Source organism: Gavia stellata, chromosome 12 (genome assembly GCF_030936135.1).
Source record: "Gavia stellata isolate bGavSte3 chromosome 12, bGavSte3.hap2, whole genome shotgun sequence".
Classification (NCBI taxonomy): domain Eukaryota; kingdom Metazoa; phylum Chordata; class Aves; order Gaviiformes; family Gaviidae; genus Gavia; species Gavia stellata.
In genome coordinates this window covers 3925164-3941338 of record NC_082605.1, presented here as the reverse complement: position 1 = coordinate 3941338, position 16175 = coordinate 3925164, and positions in this window count along the sequence as shown.

Genomic DNA, 16175 nt, shown 5'->3' with positions numbered 1-16175 from the left:
TAGAGATTGCTCCAGCCCTTAAAATCATTGACCTTGAGCCTGGAAGAATACTTTGCCCTTCCCTGTGTTCTGTATGGCTTTGGTATTGTGTCCTCAGAGAAGTCCAGTGGCATAAACTAAAACTTCATTTTTGATATTCTTATTCCAATTCCTGTATAATGTTCTTTCTAATTTTATTTCTTTGTATAAGATTTGGCTATTCATCTTAAATATATGCAACAGAAGTACTAGCAAAATTGAATAATTTTTCCATATGTAAGCATTTTCTTTTGATTTCTCACTTGTGCTCTCATAGGAAGCTTTTACTGAAATGGGTTTTATGTATTTCTGAAATTTTCAGTATGCACTGTAGAATCCTATCATAGCACTTGTTTCTCCCTCTTCCTGAACCACTTCCTTCTAGATATATGTTAACCAGTCTAATTGGAATTGCTATTAGCTACTTTATCATTACACTACTCTGGGACAATGTTGGGCCATGGAGAGTTCATCCAGCTCCAAACTTTTCTTTGAGCTTTCTTTCTCTTTTTCAAGCCAAATCATAAAAAGGGTGAGATTGCTGAGATGCGACTGAGAATAGACTTTGGTATGCAGGATTCTCATTAATGCCAGCAATGTGTGAAAAGATGGCTAAGCTTCTGATACCAGCTTTTGTGCTTTTGATCAAGAACGACTCTGCCCATTTCCTAGAGAATCATTAAGAGCCATGACAGAATCCATGAGGATATTCTTCTATAGTTTCTCTTCAGAGTACAACCATATCTTAAGAGTTCAAGGCAAGTCCTAACTATTCTTACGGGAATAGGAAGGATAGCTCACATTCTTTCAAAAATAAATATGTTAGAAGCTAACACAGTCAGCCTTTGTTGTCATTCTGCCAGCCGTTCTGCAGTGCAAGTCCAGCCAGTGCTCTAACAGTGCAAATAGCCGTTCTCGTGCTGTCCATTGAGTCGATGTTTGCTGTGCTGTAACTTTGTATTAAGAGTACACAAAAGCTGAAGAGAGCATGAACAGCTAGATGGTGGGATTTTTCCTTGCTACTTTTCCAAATTTTTGTGCTGAATTTTAAATAATAATGCAATACCTTCCTTAGAAACAAATAAAGATTTATAGTCCAAAGAGAGCCATTAAAGAAATATTTGCAACATGGTAAACTTTAGCAGACTTCCTAAGAAACATAGTCTGGAAGATGTCCTGAGCCTGTTAACATTTTTTTTCTGAATCTTTTGAGATGGCTTCATTAATTCCTTTTCTTCTTCTTTTTCTTTTTTTTTTAATTTTCAGTGCAGATGTCGTGCTCATGCATATCCTGCCAAAATGAAACTTTCCTTCAAGAGGGTGTTGTGCACCTTTTCTCTTTTAGAGCACCTGGATTAGCTGTTGTGAAAGACAGAAATACCACACTAGAAGGACTTTGGACTGTCCCAGTCTGGCAGTGTGTAAATTCCTAACCGATGAAAAACCTACCTACCTGTCCCATTTCAGTTCCAGCTCTCTTTCCCTTGCAGCTGCCTGGAACTTCTCCAGAACCCTAACAGTGTTTAAAAATACCGTGGCACCACACAGGTAATGCTTTAGGTTTGAAATTAATATAGACTTTCCCTCTCTATTACCACTTCGGCTATCCAGTGTAATAATTTTTTTAAAGTTCGTTTTCTTATCTGTGCAGCACTTGACAGGTTTTGACATAAAAAACCCTAACAATTTGTTGACCATGTTTTTCTTTCTCATTTTACTTTTATTGATACCCTTTGGTCCACTAGCACTGACAACAGTGACTCTTCACAGGGAGCAGTGGTTGATGAAAGGACGGACCGCAGGACTCCTTGCTTTGTGGTAGCACTTCTCCTAGGTTGACACAGAGAGGTTAACACTCCCTTGTTTTTTTCTTAAACTTTTATTTAATTCCTCAACTGTAAAATGTATGGAAATCGGATATATGTACTTGGCAAAGAATATAAATTTTTTTTTTTTATTCTCAGTTATCCCAGGTCAAAGAAACTCATCTGTTGCTCTGACCCATTGTTTTGTTGAAGTGTTGTTGACTATTGTTTGAAGTCATGTAGCGTTAACCAAAATAGGCTGTGGCTTGGGCTAATTTGCAGCCACTTTTAAGTACAGTAGCTGAAATACAGCAATCCGTATTCTTCCACCAGCCAATGATTGGTGTTTTGTCCAGGTTGTAGTGAAGTCTTTTGAGTGAGTCACTTGAGGATTATATTAACCTGGCCAAGGAAATTGGCACTGCAGAAGGGAAACTGAAGCTACTCCCAAAAGAATTAATAGCAATAAACTTGAGTAGCAATGGTGTTAAGTACCTTAAGGTATTCTGTATCTTAGGGCAGCAATTTTTTCACCTAATTTCCCAGTTCAAATGATCTCACCCCGGGATAAGGATGCAGATGAGTATTCCCACCATCTACAATTTCAAGTTCTAATTGTTGCTCTCAATAATTGACAATATTATCTGCCTGTTGTGACTTAACCACAGCATTTTTTCAAATCTGGTGGAATTATTTAGGACATTCTCTGAAAAGATTTTCAGAACCCACCAGCTGTTTGTCTGAACTTTGCAAATGAAATAGCATGTTTTCTTTCTGTTTATTCAGGCCAGTACTCCCTTGCCATTGTAGCTTCTTGCAGGCACTTCCTTGGGCTTGGGGATAAAAAGAGGCAGTCAGGAGTTCTAAAAACAAACGTGTTATGTTTCCTGGCTGGCATGGAATATGCACTGTCTTTCCATCCTCTATAGCAGTCTGAATGCCTGTTTCCTCTTGTTCTTTGAATAGATGTTTATATAGGACATTGATATAAAGTACAATGGACTTTGCCTCTGGAACTGAAGGTCGCATGCACACATGCATTTCATTTTAAATGCTAAAAATTTCAAATTACTTCTTAACAAAATATTTTAGTAAGCTAACAGGAAAAGACAGAAGCATACGTATAGGGTTGTATTGCTGCAAATCAAAAGCACAATTTTAAAAAAACTGTTCTTTGTAACTTTCCCATACAGTTACTTTCTGTCCTTACATTCTTTGCCTGTGTATTGCTGCTTCAGTAGTCTTTGAGGATCCAAAAATTTAGACTTGTGTGTAGCTTCAGTTTGCTTTTTGGTACCAGGACATTTGATTTTTGCAAGATCTCAGCAGACTGATTCATTGTTCGATGTGTTAGTGGAATGCTATTACGCACTACGTAAATAAGAACGGAGAGACATTATTCGGGTTTCGTTCTTATGGAGGAGGTCAGTGGTTTTTTCCTCAATTTCTCTTTTGGTCTAATGTGTACACCCTCTTAAGAAACTGCAGTTGATGCATCCCTGCTAGGCAGTGCTGCAGGAGTCCGGTGCATTTGAAATGCAAGCTGGCATCTCATTTCTGGAATTATGTTACTTTCTAAATCAAAACCGGTACGGGCTAAAACTGTGTGAAGAAATGCTGTTAAAATTGTTTCCGTATCATGTCGATAGGCTTGGATGAAAGGTGAGGGCCGTGGAGGTTCCAAGTCTGGCCCACTCCAAATGCATTTGAACTCTAATTTTTGACAGCCAGTAAATTGGCATCCTTTTTTCTCCCCCTCTTTTTTCTCTCCCCATGAATATCTCCTCCCTGTGCGCAGTGCTCGGTGCCTCACTGGTAAGGGAGGGATGTGGATGAACAAGCGAATTAATTTCTAGTGACAGATTTCTTTCAAATTCGTGTAAGAGGTGAGGAAATCTATAAAGTAGGTATGATTTTTGCTTGGGGTTTTTCTTTGTCTTTAAGTGTCTTTATTTTCATTTCGTGCTTCAAAGTCTGACTTTTATACAGTAATTCTGTAGGTGTTACCACTTCCTCAGGAACCTGTGACTCAGGCAATGTATAAATGAAATGACATCACCGGCAACTCTTGTTTGAATTGCCTGTTTCCTAAATAGGGACTGTTGGTTTTTCTTTTAATACTTGCAGCTTTGTTTTGGGTTTTTTTTTTGGGGGGGGGGGGGGGGGGGGGGTGGTGGTGGTGGGGAGGGGTGAGGGGTTTTAATTAAGGCAGCCTTGCCATTGTGAGTAACCACGCTGCATGTGTTTTATCCTTTTGAATCGCTGAAATCACCAATATTGAAGTTTACTTAAAACAGGAGATCTGCATTTCTACTTGAGCTATTTATGAATGAAATAATTGTAATTAGGTCTTAGAGAGATTCTGTTGTTATAAAGCATTCTTAATTCACTCCTGATTGGGGGGGGGGGGGAAGGCCCGAGCATAATTTTCCGTTATTATTTTGAAAGTAATGCAAACAAAAGAAAATGGGTTTTCATACTACTGGGTGGTTTTAATGGATCTCCTTCACCGCTCGCAATAGTGTGTATTTGCACCACAGGAGATTCTTGGTACATTTCAGTGTTTCCTTTCCTGCAACTGATACTTTTCAATGATAATGCGATATAAATACACGGTTGAAATAGGAGGAGCCGGAGGAAAGTTTGCTGCTTTGCTGAGTGTCTCCAGAGCAGGCAGGAGCCGTGGTTGCAGCAGGTAGGCACGGTGTGGGGGGGACGGGCAGCTGCCGCATCTGCGTTTCTTTCCTGGACAGAACCCCCAGTGATGTCACTGCAGGAGCTGGCTGTTAAACTGCTGTGAAAAGTAATGCCAGGAATTCTTGTCATCAAAGGAATGTGACAAGTTGGATGTCTGTCTAGCTCATTTATTCATAGTGTTCATGGACAGGCTGTAAAAGTGTTGCATTTATTTATTTATTGTCATGAGCAAAGGATCACTGTCCTTCTGTTCACATAGCAGCAGGTTTGGGACTCTGTCGTAGACATCAGTGCAGCAGAGACTTCAGCTCTGTCCTTTCGGTTGTGCTCTGATTGTACGGGTTCTCGCTGAGCAGGCAGTGCAGTGCCCTGTGGTTGCACTTTAAAAGAAAACTCAAAGTCCGTGTACTCAGGGAGGTGGTACCAGTGACTACCATAGGTAATAGTCTTTCTTCAGGTATGTCAATCCACGTCAAACTTTGGCACTGTTAAGAACCACGTAATTAAAGTTATTTTTCAGATGACACACTAAACCAAAGTCCTAAAAAAACGTTCTGTATCTCTTTGTTTTCTTTTTAATAAATCTTTTTCTTTCTTTTAATTTATTTTGTCTTACCTTCTTAAAGTTGCTGTTCAGCTTCCTCTGGATCCTTCCTTTTCTAAATGACCTATGTGCCGGGGTCATGCATGCTTTTAATGAAAAACTCTTTACTCAAGTTCCACCCAATGGCTATTAGAGCAATAGTTGAATATTGTTATTGGTACTAAGTTGGGAATGCTTTGAGATGATAGATGTAATAACATTACAATGATTTGGTCACACAGACATAAAGACAATTTTCCCCTAATTAAAATGTTTGCTATTACACGTCTCTTGCATGCAGTTAGACAGTATTTGTGATTTGCTCTAGGGCAGTAGTTAGGAATGAGTGAGCTATACATATTCTGCCCCGTGAGCTCTGCAAGACAGCGTCTGATGGATTTAGTATGTAGCTAGATCATTCTCACCAACTGCCTGATACGCTTGGGTGACTAGTGCTCTCAGAAATCCCGGGGTAAGACGTTTCATTCACTTGCTAACTGTATTTTGTTGAACAGGAATTCAGCAGTGTTCAGCAGTCAAACATTACAAACTTAAGATAGGCTTCTTTGTAACTGCACTCTGATTTGCGAGGGAGAAACAGGGAGCAAGTCAGCTGGGGTGTGTACAGCGGTGCCCTGTCGCTGGAGATATTCTAGTTTCATTTCCAACAATGATGGTATCCGTTACTTAATTTAGCTTCCTGTTGTTAGTATTTGGAAAAGTCATTAAGAGATTCTGATAGATAACGTCAAGCTATTCAATGCTTAAAAATCAGCTAAGAACACAGAATAACAATGTACCTGTTGATCTGAGATACTGGCAAAGGATGGAAAAAAATGTGATTTAAATGTCACTTGAGTGTCAGGAGGGGGCTGGTACTCAGACCACGAGGACATGCAGCAGAACATTGTTTCAGAATATGACCAAATTACTGTTTTTAAATTACTTTGTTCCTATAGTAGTTGGTGATTGTGGCTTCAGAAATTTTCTAAGCCAAAATGTTATGTTCCAGCTTTCACAGTTTGGAGATTAATATGATTAATTATTGTGATTTTTAAAACCGCTTCTTATTTAAAGCAACTTTGTCCTCTCCGTAATAGTCATAGTCATGGGAAGATGGATTAAGGCAGAACACATGGGCTGTACCACAGACCTCCAGTGAAGCCAAAGAAAGTCACATCATCTCTGCCTCCCATCCATTGCCTGAGCTTTGCTTGGTAGAGTCTCTTTTGCTGAGTAAGTGCCAAGTGCAGCAAGACCAGTCTTGATTGAGTCTGCTAGGCAATAGAATAGTACCGAGTGTTGTAGATGATACAGGTACATCTCATCTCTAATGTTGTCTATTAATGCCTTTTAATTTAATCAGTTTGGACAAGGAGTTCAGAAGTGGTTAGTGAAATTCATTTAACTCAATTTTTGGATGCCCAACCTTGGATGCTGTAAGCCCGACTTTGATGATGTCTTAAACTGGGTTTCGGAGTTCTGAAAGGAGTCTGATTTCAAATGTAAAGACAATCTTACATCAAGCATGTATTTTTAAAACTTCATGTGTGTAAAAGAGGATTAAATAAATCTGTTGTTAACTTTTAAATGCTTGCTGTTTCAGTTTTCCTCTTTCTTGCATGTACGTACTGGAAAATATGCTTACCAGGGTGAGCGTTAGGTTTTGTGTAGCAAATCAGCTAAAACAGCGTGGAGTCACAAAAGAGCTTTGTTATTCTTGTGGAAAAGAAATACAGAAAAGGACAAAGTTAGTTGAGTGCACTTTTTTAAAATGAGTTTCTGGTTTTGAGGCTGGTGTTGGTTGTTACCAGTCTGACTGCTAGAAACTTAACTGTTTGTTTCACAGTAAGTGCATGCTACTCCCAAAGGGATTCAAATCCACGTTAGGCTTAGGTTGTTAGCATAGCTGGAAATCAGGGTAATGTAACTTAGCAATCCAGTCTGAGTGGCTAGAAATAACATCGGTTCTCTTCTCCAAGGCCCGCACTGCCATTTAAAGTTTCTGTCCCCTAGAATTAAAGGTTTGGATTCATTTGCAAAAGGAAGGTGTGCATTGACTTTGGTAATGGAACAGAAGAATTAAGAAGCAAGAATAGATCTTAAAATGGAGACCCAGGGTAAGAATTGGCCTTGAGCTTTTGTATTTTCTTTCTTAGCAAACATTTCTTGATTCGCTCTGACCGTATGTTGTAAATGTATTGCAGAGGAGGAAAAAAAAAACAAAACAAAACTTTTTTTGTCCATTTTCTGAGTGAAATACAGAGAACTGTTCATGAACCAAGTACAAGGTGTAAATAAGTTGCCGTGACCTGTAATTTGTTGGACTGTATAGTGGTGTTAGTGACGTTTTTGTGTTTTACTAAACTTTCACAGTGTAGTCACTGGCTGTTTTCCCCATTTAAACTTTTCACAAAGTACAAAATAAATATAGCCTCATATGTACAATCACTTACCTTAAAAAACAGCAAAGAAACTTCAGTTATGAGAGAAGAGCAAATAACCTGAAATCCTTTGAAATCGTTGCCCACTGCCCCAAATCTCTGTTGTAATGAAGCTCCGGTAATTCTTTTGTTCTGCCATGCTAATAGTTTCTTTTCCTCCCGTTTCCATTCTAGATGGGAGATACGAAGGGGCAGAAGAAAACCAGAAGTGCCAGAAGAAGAGGAGCCTGGAAGAGAGCCAGGAAAGACAGCTATAAAGAGACCGGCTTCCTGTTTGAGGCTTTAGGATGGATCAAGGATGCTCCAGTTTGGGAGCTTTCCCATCGGAGGTATTGTTGTTGGCTTTGAGTAGCTTACATTCCTCCTAAGAGCTTCAGTTCATTTCCTTGGCTATTGACAGGTCTTAGCGCATCCCTTTCTCTGGTCAGGGCCTGTCTGTCTATGGGAAGTTCTCCTGAGGCTTAGCATCAATTTTCTTCTATTTTGGGGCTTTCTCTTGGGTTGCTCTAGCTGTAAGATTTCAAAGGGTCACAGGGAGTATAGGTTAGCCAGCCAGCTTTCTGCTGCTCCCTTTCACTCTGTTGCAGAAATTAAGTGCTACTTCTCTTTTGTCACCCAACTTTTCTAGCGTTCTCAGGAAGGAGAGGAACATTCTTAATTTGTACCTACAGAGGAATTAGACCAATATACTTGCTTAAGCACGCTTCTCACCCACAAACAAAAAAAAAAAGTATGTATGTGGAAGCTTCATGATGTGATCCTGTACCTTAATGAACATTCCCTATGCTCCCTAAACACCATCCTGTGTGGAAGTTCTTGAAGTGTTTTGCTTTGAGGTTATAGTGTAGCTAATTCCCACATCAGGGCTGCAGAGCTAAGCAGTGGAGGTTTCCTGAGGAGAGGATCTTTACTTTTCATCAGTCTGACTAGTTGGGTAGATTATAGCTTTCTCAACTCTCCAAATGTTGATGCTGGCCTCCCAACACTGGGTTTTTTTTGGTTTGTGTTCCTTCAATTCCCAAGAATCTGTTTTCTTTTTTCTTTAATTTAAAAATGAACACATCTGTTTTGTGGCAGTGTAGAAAGACTCGAAAATGTGAAGCTAAATGGCTCAAGAACAAAATTTATTCCAAGTGTAATTATTTATAATAACCTGATTTTAATTTTGCTTCTGCAAAATTCAAGTGAAGTATTTTCTCATGCAGTGATTTCAGTGAGTTCTGTGAATACATAACAGAGTTGTGGTGAGATAGCAGTGTTACTACCTTACCACCTTGCAATTGTTCACCTAAGTTATAACCAAAATAACTGCACGGCAAGAAAGCTTTCTAGTCAATGAAACACTTTGATACTGGTCTGTTTGTTATGCCTTGGTATCTGTGCAGGACAGACAGCTGACGAATTGGTTGAGATTTGTGCAAGTAATATAAAAGCAATGGTCTATATCCTTTTCTCAATATTATAAAGGCAGAAAGCCAGTTTTTGAATGGCTATGGAGTAGTGCAAAGAAGTCCTGAAGTCCAAATCCTGTTGATTCTCTAGTAGCAAGATCGCATATTTGGCAGCTGTGATGCTTTATTTCCTCTGTATACCAGCACTGGATGTTACATTCTGGGCAGCTAATCAAATTGGATGCTCTCACAGTTTTCTTTTTGTTGAGCTCTGGAAATCAGCATTCGGAGTATAGATTTCTATGCTATTAATAGCTCGAGGGAAGAACTTATTTTCTAATTTTGAAGAAGTCAGTTCAAAGAACCGTCTGTACAGTTGCAGATTTTGGAGCCTTGGGCAGATTTGACTTTCGTAGTCACTGGCAAGTTACTCTAGTTTTATGCCAGCCACAAGGCACTTTATGCCAAGTTACTGTAGCTTCGCACAGCCCCAGGGGTTGTGTGAAGAGGCTCTGGTGTTCCCCGAGTGCCGTACGTGTTGTGTGGATGGAGGAAAGGGAAGGGTCTAGCAGAAGATACAAAGGAGGATGGCAGTGGATCGATGTGTGAGCCAGATTTAGCTGTGCAAGTAAAATTAACGCTTCTCTGAGGGGAAAATGCACGTAATTTGCTCTGGGTGTATGTCACAGAAAGACAGAATGGAGAGAAGATGGGTTCTGTCATGGGGCAACTGTTAAAAGGAACACACTTTTCATATAAATAGGAGAATATTTCTTCTTGCCTTCATTAGCTTCTCATTCGTTAATGATGTATTGTGGGTGGATCTGCTATTGACTTTAATCGCCAGCTTTTGCCCAGGCATTTGTCACATTTCCTGTGAGAACTGGTAGGATCAAAACTGCATCCAGAGTTCAGCTATAACAGGGCAGAGCAGGAGGAGAAGCCCACACTCCTCTTTCCTGTATTTCCACGCAGAAATTGTTTATTTGTTGGCTTAATCACTAAAGTTACAGACATGTCAGCAAAAGTCACCATTTGATTTATTACTGCTGATTTTGCATCATCCTGAAAGGTCATAGCTTGACTCACATTACAGACTGGATTTGTAAGCCTGGCAACAACAAAAGCGTTATTTTTTGTTGCGAGCAAATCTGTTCTTGCCATGAAAATCTTTAAAACGAGAACCCTAGAATCCCACTGTGTTCTGTGTGGTGGTGGCTTTGCAGGACTTGGGTTTTTCTTCGTTTCCCCACCTGAGAACTCAACATTGGAGCTAATGACGTTACATTGTATAGCCTAGGGAAGCTGAAGGCTAAATTAGCAAATGCATGAAGTGACAGAGGAGTGCTTCAAAACAAAGATCTCTGAAATAGTACATTTTAGACCACGTCTTAGTGCAGTCTTTAAAAGTTGAAGTGCATTTTACATTTCTATGGTCGATCATTCTGAACCCTGTTCTTAGCCTATATTCAGAGAGCCACGTCTTTATTACAATAAAGAAAATGTCTTGCATGCTCTTATATGTTATTTTCCTCTGGACTAGCTAATTCTGCTTTCCTGACATATCAAGGCTTTCTCAAAGCAAAAGGTAAATTATGTGCGTATGTATGCCTGCATTTCAGGGGACAAAATGGGAACATTGCTCACTTTTGAAGAAACAGGTTTACTGGTTTCAGTCATTACTTTACTAAAGGGGCCCTGCAGGTGAAGAAAGGACTTCTTTTCATCTTGATTTTCAGATTCCTAGGGGAGGTATGGGAACCACTGGGAAGGAGAGACTTAGAAACAATTGACGAAAGGTTACCATTAAGATAAAAAAGACCTTCACAACAGAGGATGACTTGACTTTATTTTTAGCAACTCTGAATAATGAGAAGACACGATCATCATCTTCAGTTAGACATCTGTTCCAGTTGATTTCTTTCCATCATTTCCATTGGTAGGGGAAGTCAGATTGGTGGCAGGAGGTTTTCACCCGGGGTCTTTTTCTTGCCTATTTGAATCATGTCCTAGTTTGTGCTCATTTTTGAAAGCAGCTTGCTTACTTCAGCTCGTTCGCACTGTGAAGAGATCACTGGTGAAGCTGGCTGGCACCCTGCGGGCGTCCCGGGAGGGAGCGGAGGGTTTCCTCGTGCACGTATGAAATGTGCGCTCCTCGGAGGTGGGCTCTCCACGGGCAGCCACGGCTCTACCGAGGGAATTACCTGAGAGCAACGGGAGCTGCGGCGGCTCCGTGTCCCAGCTGCCAGGCGGGAAGCCAAGGTGGTATTGATGACTGCGTGTATGTCAGGGGTGTCAAGAGGTAAGACCTCATTTAAAGTTTTCTCGACTCTCTGCAGTGCTGTTACGATGGTTTTGTTTTCAGAACAGATGTGGTTTCTATCGGTATATAAAACAGAACAACAAGCTCTAGCAGCCGGAACAGTGTCAGTAACTATTAATGCCGTGAGAAAACGTTTGATGAATAAAAGTAACATCAAGTTAAATAAAGGTATGTCAGTGAAAGTAAAAGAAAAAGACTTTGCTGCTGCTCCAAACCCCGTAACAATGCTGTGTTACCTGTGGTACTATTTGCATACATGCATTTCCTTCTGAAGTCAATACTCTGAGATTTTCTGTAGCCTAAGCAGGAGCCCAAGAACTTGTCACTTGGAAGGAAAAGGAAACGGAAAGGCCCTTGCTTTAATCTCTAAGTATTGTTAGTTCTTTCCATTCTTTTCATCCCCACTTCCCCCTCCAAAAAAAAACAATGTTCAGAATACTACAGTGGACCAGTGAAGAGCAAAGTTTGGGTTTAGGCTAACTTTTTTTTAAAACTACTTGAAGCATTTCTTTCCTCTGAAAAAAAACAAATCCTGTATTTTTTATTCTTCTTTTTAACTCACTAGAACTAATATAATTGAAGTGGTATATCGTGTATATTTTAACACACAAGCCACATGTCATTAATACAACTAGACCCACATTATTTTAATATTTCAGGAAGCGGGAGATTTGAGCTTTGTGTTTTCCTGGATTAAAAAAGTAGCTTTGATTCCACCATGAATAGGAGGACGCTATCAGAAGTATTCTGCATCCATAGTATTTGCCCAAACTGAGTAAACAGTTTTAAGATAAGCAGCTTTTTGACTATTAAACGTAGCAGGCATGTGGCTGACACAGCTTCCTGTTGACAGATGCCTTTGTGTCTGTCTTTGCGATGGAGAGAAGACAGATGTTCTCCTTGGCATTTAAGAGAGCTGCTGCTTAGCAAAATGTAAAATTAGAATGAACAGCGCAACAGTGAACAGTGTAACTGGCTAGCTTACAAGCAAAAAAAGATTGAAAGAGTCTCATGTGAATGTAATGAAGTGTGTTCTTACTGGAAGTCAGTAACTGCTTCTTAAAAGTAGCCTATAGAAAAAGAAATTCTGGTTTTTTCCAACTCTGTTGAAATAAAAATGCATGTCAATCTGAATATCCATGTATGACTAATCCCATGCCAACCATTCTTAACAGAGGGGCATGTCAGTCGGGTATAAATGCTTAAGCGATACAGCAATTAGCAGCTATAAAACCCCTAAGTCAGTGCATTGTTGTCTGATGAATTGGGCTCCTGATTGTGTCACAGAGGAAAAGATGAGCAGTTCCTGTTTAAGGTTTCCTAGGGATGCTGTTGTCAGTTGAGGATGGAGGCTGCCTTCAGTGTGACGTTGTCCACTTCTAGCACCAGAGGAAGGAGCGGTGTGGGAGGAGCTTGTACTGGGAAGAGTCCGCCATTCTGGCACCGGCCCCGCTGTGTGTCTCTGCAGGGTGCGTACGCTGGGCTCTGCAAAGGGGGTGTGTCTGGAGAGCTGCTGCTCTCTCTCTGAGGTGAGCGTTGTCCGTGTCAAGCATAAACCACGTACGGAGACTTTAACGGTAGTCTCTGCGGAGCATCTGGTTCCTTTCGTGAATGCTACCATGCTGCTCCAGTGAGAGCTGTCCCTTTTAAGTCAGTATTCACTGGCGTGGAAGTTCCTGAGGAGAGGGGAAATCCCGTGAGTGAAGGTCAGGAACACTGAGCATGTCAGCAGAGGCCGAGTGCTTTGCCCAAGACAGTGATGTTTCCCTGCCTCAGCCCCGGGACCATGCGCAGAGGGGTCCCACTCGCACACCCACAGAGGCGTTCCTGTGCCACTCTGCTCACTGGAACGTGCCTTTGTTGTGTATTTGCGGTTTTCTGTAAATGCGATGATCAGATTTGCCGAGCAGAATTAAATAGGAAAATCTGAAACATTTCTGCAAATAAAAATCAAACGTGGTGCCAAGCTCACCACTTAGTCTAGAGTAAAACATGAGGAAGTGCATCACCTGATCAGAATTCCTTGCGGAAGACTGAAGGCTTAGGGACTCAAACTAGTTTTAAACTAAAAGCTTCAGAGCTCCACAGAAGATTCCCAGCTGCTGCAAGGTGCTCCTCTTACCATTTATATGTCAGATAAAATGTACCAGGACCAGATTTGTCCTTGGAGTTTTAATTGAAGTTTAGTTTATTGTCTTGCAATTTAACCAGTGGTTTTGCAATGGCTATTCTACACCGGACTTAGTCGTCTTCTGCAGCTTGCTTTCAGCCTGCACTGAGGGTGCTATTAAGACACCTGAGTTTGCTGTAAACTATTAAATGGCTGAGATAAAAATCTGAAATTAGAAAATTGGAGAAAGAAGTGGTGTCTGTGCCTTTAGATCAAGGATGAAACAACTTCCTCTCCCCTTACCTTTTCTACAGAAATGCCTGGTTAGTGACAGCGTCTCCCTGGGACAACGGTTGGGCAAGATTAGGCTTGAATGCACTCAGGAAATTTGCTACAGTCAAGGAGGTTTTAAGGCTGAAGGTTGAGTGGGGAGGCCACGTACCGAAGTGGTTATATTCCTGGTTTTGCCATACATGCGGAGGTAAGTTGTATCATCTACCCCGGGCTGCTGGTCTCTGTCGAGGCTTGTGCCCTGCTGACGGACTAAAAAATGTGTATTAAATGTCACTCCTGGTGACAAGTGATGCCTCCGTGAGCCTCCCAGCACCTCTTCTGGGTGTGAAAGCCATGTAAAAGCCTCTTTCCACGGGCGGTGAACACGGTCCTGAGACAGCGCACGCGCTGAGGAACAAGTCCTCCTGCACCTCTGGAGACACGTAGTGCTGTTGCCTCGTGTGCTGCGTCAGGAGAGCACCAAGGGAAAATAGGAGAGCTTTGTCTGAAGCACCAGGCAGCTGCTGTGGAGCTATATGTAACTGCAGTTTAAAAATAAGCAATTAAATTACCATCTTGGCTGTCTTGTACCCAAGAAATTTACTTGAGATAGATAGATAGCTGTTCCACAGAGAGGGGCAGAATGTTCCCATTGAAGGGAGAGGTTAAAAAATTATTTAGTTATTAAACTGGTATATTTTCTGTCATGGGCCCTTCAGGGATAAAAAGTGTGCTGCAACACGCACAACACAATCCAGCTGTGTAATAACTGTGCTAAGGGAAGAGAGCTGGAGACGCTGTGTGTAACGTTCTTGGATCTGTATCCCCGCCAGATGAAATGGAAGCTTCTGCACATCAGGAGGATGCAGACCGGTTTCTTATTTCGCCGTTCCTCAAGAAGGATCTAAAGATAGTGGTGAATGTTCCCCTCAGCCAAGCAGAAGTGTGCCAACTCTGGTGAGTAGAGCTCCTACATAAATAACATTTAAAATACTTCTGATGTGTTTTGCCAGGGTATCACGTTAAGCAACATGACATACTGGCATGGTGTTTGGATACTCAAAAGAAGTCTTCATTCACACAGCCATTGTGGATCCCCTCTCTTGTAACCGAAGCCGTTAGTACAGCGTAAGCAGCGAGTGCTCCTAACTCTGCTGTTGCACAAAGGCTTCTGAATGAGGCTGAAAGACAATTTTACATCTTTTCTCCGCTGACTGATTTGGCCTCCTAGGAAGGGCTGGATTTGTTCCCACCCCCAGCAGTCCCCTGCACCCCTCTGGGAGCGTTCAGCCCAGCTGCAGTGACGGCTCAGCTGCTGCTCGTGAAGCAGCTTCTGAACTGGGGCAGTTACAGCTCCCATCTACGGTGGTGAACTGGTTACAATTTCCAGTTCTGTGCGTGTGCCAGTTTTTAAGCCTAACAGTTCAGTTACACTGTGTAGTAGCGTAGCTGCTCTATGAGCAGCTGCAGGAGCTCCCTGCTGAGTTCTCTGCAGCAGTGGCAGGAACCTCTACAGCCATCTGACTTCAATATGCCTGCATTCAGCACAGACCCTGGTGTATCGAGACCGAGCGTGGTACTGTCTATAAACTCCCTTTGCTGCTTCGTGCGGTGGCAGTTTCAAAGGAAACAAACGTTGTGCATGGTCCTTTCTGCCCTACTGGCTAAGCACGAGCTGCTGGATAGGTGCAGTGGTCGTTCACCAGTGACGCTGTTAGTACAGGTTTAGCAAGCAAGCGGCCGTACTGCCCAACTGCCCACGTACCTGTGCGCAGTTGTATGCTCCTGTTGTGCTGCTGCTGTGTCAAACTATCCCTGTCTCTCAATCTAGCCTCCACACCTATCCGTGTATTAAAGTTCATGGTCATGACTAAAGCAGCTTTAAAATGCACAGAAACTGTGTTCAGGAGAGGTCACTCACTGAACTATACAGAAAGAGCCAGACTCAATCCCGAGTATATTTGTGCTGTCGGGTCCGTCTTCTAGAACTGAAATTCTGGTTTGAATTAAATTAGCAAAAATAATGGGGGGAGTTGAAGGGAGAGATTACAAATACATAGCTGGAAGTTGCCCTTCATTTAGCTCACAAAAAAAGCTAAGCCATTACAAATAGTATAGGACTTACTTACTTAATATGAAATGCGTGTGTACAGTCCACTTTTTCTAGGCCATGGTGCTATCCTTTTGTGCAAAATTACTGCTAATTAGAAAAATCACGTGGTAGGAAAAAAATTACTGTATTTTTCCTTTTACCGTGTAGAAAACAGAACACTCTATAAGTTACTGACCTGAAAGATAGCAACGCTGCTGGTCCTGTTTCATGTAGTCCCCAAAATGTTGATGTAGGGATGACTTTTTCCTAAAAGGAAACCAGCTCCCTTCAGAAAGCAGACTGAGAGGCGTGTGAGGCTTGTTGTAGTTGGCCTCCCTCCCAAAAGCTCTTAAAGCATGTATTTAGGCTTCTTTCCACGGGTATTTAGAGAGGGATGTTTTTCAGATGTGTTAAACTAATCATTCTTGATGCGTTCTCA